The sequence below is a fragment of the Tenrec ecaudatus genome, chromosome 2, assembly GCF_050624435.1.
Source record: "Tenrec ecaudatus isolate mTenEca1 chromosome 2, mTenEca1.hap1, whole genome shotgun sequence".
NCBI lineage: Eukaryota > Metazoa > Chordata > Mammalia > Afrosoricida > Tenrecidae > Tenrec > Tenrec ecaudatus.
The window spans coordinates 170538794-170546451 of record NC_134531.1 but is presented as its reverse complement, the minus strand read 5'-3'; positions in this window follow the sequence as shown (position 1 = coordinate 170546451).

Below are 7658 nucleotides of genomic sequence, written 5' to 3'. Positions count from 1 at the left end.
CACGACCCTTTAATAGTTTCTCATGTTGTGGTGACCCCCCCAACTCTAAAATTATTTTTGTTGCTACTTCATAACTCTAATTCTGCTACTGTTATGAATCTGGGGACCCCTGTGGAAGTGTCGTTCAACCCCCAAAAGGGTCGCGACCCACAGATTGAGAATGGCTGCTCGAAAGCGCTATCATCTTGGAAGCCCACAGGGCAGTTTTAGCCGGCTCCAAAGGGTTGCTATGAGTCCAGGGCAGAGAGTTTGGTTTGGTTTTGAAAATGCTATCCTGGGAGCTTCGGTGGCTGATGGTTTAAGCGCTCTTCTGCTCCCTGAAAAACCAGGTTGGAATCCACCCGCAGCACCTTGATAGCAGCACCTAGCTGGTGATCTGCTTCCATGGAGATTAGAGGCCAGGAAACTAACTGCTTGAGGCAATTCTGTTCTGCCCTGCGGGTTGCTGTGAGTCAGTGCTCAGCATGTAACACACTTGTAGTCATCTTGCCCAACCCAAAAGGAAACTGAGGAGCATCAGAAAGAGAAAGGGTGAGAGTAAGCTACACAAAGACACAAAGAACTAAATCTCAGCGAAAGCTACAATCGATAGACATATAACCAATCTCCATCCCTGGTCCTTGCTTTCACTCCAGCTCCTTTCTGAATGGGAGGAAAGCCAGTATTAGACTTGCAGAATTTCATGCTGTTCTGGAAATTCAGAGCAAGTCCTCAGCATGTCCATATTGTTAGCTCCCAAAAGAGTCCAGTTAAATGAGTGTTTTTGGCACCAAACAAAAGTTAGCCTTTAAAAAGAAGAGGAAACTCCCATATTTAAGGATTTCTGTACAAAAAGCAGACATTAGCAATCCAAGGAGAGAGACTCGGAAGCAAAGCGATTGGTCCGCAGAAGGAATCGTCATTGTGTCTTTTGATGCCTTCGCTTTTTTCCTTGCTTTGTTCATCTGCTAAGTAGCTCTTGGTCTATTTTTTTATTTCTCCTATATCATTAGACAAACTAATCATAAAGATGAACTAAAACATTTTAAAAATTTAATCTCTTTTGCCAAAAGCAACTGTATTAATCAAGAAGCTGTTTTTCAAAAATGGAATAACTGTATGGGGTTCAATAAATTACTGAACACAGCCCTTTTAGCCATAGTCCTCCACTTGGGGGTGTATTATAAAGCCTAGCTTCTGTGCCTGTAGGATTCCCAGTTTGGAGTGAGGTATCCATTACATTAATGAGACAAGATTAGGTGGAATGTTTCTTGAGCTTCTGACCTACTAAAGCAGCGAGTCTCAACCTGTGGGCCGCGACCCCTTTGAGGGTCAAACAACCCTTTCACAGGGGTTGCCAGATTCATAACAGTAACAAAATTACAGTGATAAAGTAATTATGAAAATCATTTTATGGTTGGGGGGGTCACCACAACATAAGGAACTGTATTAAAGGGTCACGGCATTAGGAAGGCTGAGAACCACTGGACTAAAGGATGTGACTCAAGTCAGCACTCTTAGTTTCCTTGGGAATATATATGCTCAAGGAATTAATCACTTTTTGATATCTGTGTTAAAACAAAAGCTAGCTTCCTTTTAAAAGTTGTTGCCTTACGATGAAACATAACTTTCCTCTAGTTCTTGACTGCTTCCTCGCCCCCTGCCCCCCACTATCATTATCCAGATTCTACCTTGCAAATCTGGCTGGACCAGAGAATGTACACTGGTACAGATAGCAGCTGGAAACACAGGGAATCCAGGACAGATGATCCCTTCAGGACCGGTGGTGAGAGTGGTGATGCCTGGAGGATGGAGGGAATGTGGAGTAGAAAGGGGCAACCGACTACAAGAATCTACGTATAACCTCCTCCCTGAGGGATGGATAACAGAGAAGAGGGCGGGGAAGACGTCAGACAGTGTAACATTTGACAAAATAATAATAATTTATGAATTATGAAGGGTTCATGAGGGAGGGGGAGGGAGGGCGGAAAAAGAAGAGCTGATACCAAGGGTTTCAGTGGCGAGCAAATATTTTGAGAATGATGATGGCAACAAATGTGCATATGTGCTTGACAATGATGTATGTCGGGATTGTGATAAGGATTGTACGAGCCCCCAATAAAATTATTTTTTTAAGTTGTTGACTTATTAGGTAAATTGCCAGCTGCCAGTTTAATTAAGAAAAGCAAGAGTCTGGGATCTAAGCACTGGCTGAGACTAGATCTAGGCCACTTCATGTTCTCAACTGTGACCATGTTCTCAACCTGACCATTTCACTTCATGAGACTGAAACATGCCTCCAACAGTACCCCAGACAGGGGCAAAGCACCATCTTTGTGACCCCCTCCTTTCCTAACTGAGAGTGTGTAGAAGACTATTTTTAGCAAGAGTCCCAGTACACTCCTCTGGCTAACCTTCCTTCACTTCCAGCAACTTGCCTCTCTGCAGCTGTGCTAAATACCTTTGAAAGTTCACTTTTTTTTCTCTAAAACTTACATCAGGCTTACTTCCATTTCACTTCTAGCTTTGTGAACTTGAGCAGGCAGCCTATTGCCTGACCTAATTCACCAACCTTGTGAGGGAACAGGCCAGTTTGCTGTGAGTATGGAGAATCCTCCAGACTGAACTATACCTGTGGAGGACTTGTCATCCTCCAGAGCCACCTTGATGGTCCATGAGTCCTGAGATCCTGCATCAAATTGCAGGACATTGGTGCAACTACTGATGTGCCCAGGGACTCTCCATCTCAAGAACCAAAGAATGATTCACAGATCACCCAACAGCAAGCCGGAAACAGAGCTTGTTTGGAAAGGAAAGAAGCACCTGACTAAGCATGTGAGGACTCCAGTGAGTTTCAGGTGGGTACAAGGCCTGTCTGTATTTTCAGGTTATTAATGGACCAATCCCTGCTCTGATCCTATTTCTCAGGTCCAATCGTAAACCTGGTCATGCTCACACCATGGCTGGGTCTTGCCTGGGCAAGGACAGGAAAGTAATTAGCTTGCAGTGTTCAGCAAAAAGAGTTTTGGGTTTGATGACCTTGAAGTTTAAAATCCATCTAGAGGTCTGATGCCTGCAGGCTTCAGATTTAAATTGTCTTGGGCTGTTGAGATCACTGTTCCAGAAATCCTGCAGCTCCCAATGCCTTGGGCCTCTTTCTCTCACTCGGCCTCCCTGGTGGCTGGTCCATCTCCTCTCAACAGGGAGGAAACTGAGGGGCAGTTTGATACCATGGTGTTGGTATCAGGGATCACAGAGTGGTATAGCATTTTGGAAAAGTCAGACACATACGGTAGCTTTAACCACCACCCCATAGAGGCCTATACTCAGTGCCCTCCAGTCAATTATGACTCGGTGACCCAGAGGAATGTAAGGATCGAGGAATGTAAGGAAAATTCTAATAGGGGAAAAAATAAAAAAATAAAATTCTAATAGGGAATTTTAACCTTTGGAAAAGAAAGCCAACACACTGCCTCATCCCATGTACTTCCTCACCCATCCCCAACCTGCTAGACAAGATTAATGGCCTTGTCTGCACTACAAATCCCTGCCTATTCCCCTTCTGTGACCTTGCTCACTTTTGTGACTGCTTCTATAGATAAAGTATAAAAGCTACACCTACCCATCATTGAGGAGCCCAGGTATTCTGAGTCACCTTGTCATTCTTGAGTCACAGCTTTGTTGTTACAGTAGAACTGTCCCTGTGGGTCTCTGAGACTAACTGTTTACAGGAGTAGTGAACCTCATCTTTCTCCCTTGGAGGATCTGGTGGTTTCCAACTACTGACCTTGAGGTTTGTAGCCCAACTCATACTGCTACAACACAGAGGTCAACCACATGCTAATCTGAAAAGAAATTATTCTTGTACCATGTTAAGGGATATAATAACTTAAATATTACTAGAGTGCAGATAATTTAATAACCACCAAGTGTTAATCAGGAGCATTTCTCAGAGCTTAAGGATAACAGAGTAATTTTGGACAAATTGTTCATATAGCAGATGATTTCATCTGGTGCCCATATCTCAGTTCCTCCAAGTCTATTTCTATGTTCCTAAACATTCATAAATAAAAAACAATGTTAAGAAAACACAGTAAGAAAGAAAACGCAGTAGGTTGAAGGTATCATTTGATTAAAGGAAAGAGATTCTTGTTACCAAAAAATGAATACAAAGTAGACTGTTAGATGCTTTTGAGTGCATTCTGACCCACTGTAAGGACAAATGGATTTGGCTGTATTGAGGTACAGGAATGATCTTGTACTATGCCAGTTCCTTTGTAATCACACCCACTCCAGTTCTTACAGTTTTACTAACTCCTGGCCACCACTAATCTGTTTTCCATCTCTATAATGTTGTCATTTGAAAAATGCTACAGAAATGGAATGTGCCTTTTAGGACTGGCATTTGTTCAGTCAGTGTAAGGCTCCTAAAGTTCTCAAAATATGTTTATATCAATAGTTCATTTCCTTTTAGGACTGTAGGATTTCATGGCATGGATGTACCATAATCTGTCTAACCAGTCACCTATTAAGGGGAATTTTGTTTGTTTCCGCTAGGGGATTTTGCAAATAAGGACATTTGTATTTAATTTAATTTAATTTAATTATTGATATATTATGTCTGGCCTCTGACATTTTATTTTTTACCTTCTACTTGCTTTTCTGTTTTTAGTTTTCTATTTTCTTCCTCTAATGTTAAAAAATTTTTAGACTGTTTTCGTGTATTTGTAGTGTTTCTGAGTAACTCTGTATAGGCTTTTTTAAGTAGTAATGTTAGGTTTCTGGAGTGGTTTATACTTTGGTTCTTACTTCACAACGCTGAAAGAATTGACACGGCAGAAGCATGTTTATCACCCAAGTGACTGAACAAGAAAGGAGTCAAAAAGGAATCAAAGGAGGGGAGTAAAGGGGAAAAGTCTTTCTGTGGCTGGCTTTTATCTCCTCTGGCTGGGAAGGCATGGTTGCAGGCATTGGCCAGCCTTATTGCCTGAGTTTAGGCCCACCTGTGTGAGGTCATGTGGCTGGGCCTAGTCTGTCCACCGAGGTGGACCTCCCCGCTGAACTTACGGGGCTTGTGTCTGAGCTTGCTCGGGTTGGATCTTGCCATAGGTGTCTAATTAATATGCCTGATTTCTTTCCAACCCTATGCAGGGTAGTTGTCCTGTGCAGGCATTGGGGAGACAACTCCCTCAGACCCTGTTCTGGCTACCTAACAGATGCACTAGGTATTACATGGTGTATTCAGAACTTACCACAGCCTACCGGTCACAGCATTGCTGCTGGTTTCAGGAATAGAAAACCTACCGCTCTTTCTGTCCTCATACTCACTCCACTTTATAATTGCCTTGACTACTCTCTTTATGTTCATTGAGAACCACATTAAACAATGCTTTAAATTTGCTCAATCGTTTAAAAAGTTAGAAAATTCAAGAAAAGAGAGAATTTATTGTATTTCACCTATTTTTACTCTGTATTTTTGCTTGTCCTTGGTTTTCTTGTTGTTTAAAACTCTCTTTAAATGCACACACACTCTGGGAGACATTACTGAGGACGAGCCTGAAGGAGCTACACTGATGCAGCCAGAGCCCTGGGAGCTGGAGGAGCCACTTGAAGACCCCTGCCAACGCTGAGATGCTTCCACCATGACTGGATCCACAAGACTTTCCGTCCACTGGCCTGTGATCTTCCTGCATTCCGCATCATTGCATGACAGCATGGGTCTAAAGAGGATTTGATGGACTAGTATTGGACATATGGGCTAATATCGGATTTATGGACTTGATCTGAACTGGGTTGGGATGTTTTCTCTATATTCAATTACTCTTATATATAAGGCTCTTTCTTATACCAAAAAATAAAAATTAGGGGATTTTTTAAAATAGAAGTCTGCTTATAAAACTTCGTTTAGCCATTGTTTTAGGATAGGTCTACTGACAGCAAATGTTCTTAATTTTCGTTCATCTGAAACTGTTCATTTCTCTTGGTTCTTGAAGGATGTTTTCACCAAATCTAGAATTGGGGGTTGACAGTTCTTGTCTTCTGGCACTTTAAAAATATGCTACTTTATCCTGGCTTCCATTGTTTTAGATGAGAAATCTAGTCATTTGAACTTTTTTTGGCATATAAGATGCTATTTCATTTTTGTTCTCGCTTTAGTGTTTTAGAAGTTTACTGTAATGTGTCTTCATGGGGATATTTGGGATTTACTCAGCAGTAAGGTTGCGTTCAAGCTGTAAAATTGGGCTCAAGTATCATAGCAATTCTAAGGATAGCACGGGACTGGGCAGTGTTTCGTTCTGTTATGCATAGGATCACTGTGGGTCAGAACCAGCTGGATGGCACCTAACAACACCAGCAGCTGCTTAAACTCAGAGCCTTCCTGAGCTCCCTAACTTCTGACCTGCTAGCTCTCTCAACACCTTGAGGTTAATAATTCACTTGAATGAGCCACAATTCACAGAAAGAGCTTTGCTGAAGTGCTCACACTTATGATTATAACTTTATTACAAAATGAAAAAGTTACCAGCAAAGAGATGCATAAAGAAAGATCTGGAGGCGCCCCACATGGAGTTTCTGTTTCCCATAAAGGACATGCTACCATCTCGTGTACATGGATGTCTTTCACCAATCGGGAAGTCCATAGAACTTGGATCCAAAGCGCTTCTTGGGGATCTTATTACATAATGCAAACTCCAGTCCTTCTTTCTTGATGTCAGTATCTCAAGGTGATCATGAGGTTGATCTTTCTAGACTGAACAGCCAGAAGTCACCATCCCAAGGTAACCTCATCACCTCACCCATCCTGTTAGGTATGGTCTAAAGTCCTTATCAAAGACATTTAAATACCAAAGATTTCTTTTTAGTTACATGTCTCAGAAACCTAGAACAAAAACCAAAACATTTTTGTGACGATAATATAAACCTCATATTTTAAAAATATTTTCTTCAGGTTCTCCTCTCATTCCAGAACTTAGGTGAAATAAATGTTAGATATTTTGTTACATATCTGGGACCTGAAAATCTGTTGTCCTTTTTTTTTTCCAAGCCATTTTATTAGGAGCTAATCCAGACAATATACCATTCCATAGTTCACTGACAGCAAGCAATGGTGTACAATTGCTACCACTGTTGTTCTTCTTTTTAGTTTAGTATGTTTTCTCTGTGTTGTACAAATTGGGTAACTTCTGCTGTTCTATCTTCAAGTTCTATCAGAAAATCTGTTTTAAAAGAAGTAGAGCCGCAATGCTCTATAGAAATGAGAACACCAAGACTCAGTTTCACATACCTTGGACACAGTATCAGGAAAAACCAGTTCCTGGAAAAGGGTATTATTATGCTTGGTAGAGGGTCAGTAAAAAAAAAAGCAGAAGACTATCCATGAGAGAAATTGACACAATAGCTGTACCAGTACACTCAATCATAACAGTTGTGAGAATGGTTCAGTACAAGACAGTTTCCTTCTGCTGGATACAAGGTCACTATGAGTCAAAAACCACTCGATGACACCTAACAGCGTCAAGTTTATTGATTCTTTCCTGTGTCCTTTCCATCCACTGGTTTTGTTTGCTTCAGAGACTATATTTTTTCAGTTGTAAATCTCTGTTTCTTATTTATACTTCCTATGCCTTTACTGCACTTTGTTATTTGGTATTGTTCCAAAATATTTGCTACTGCTTACT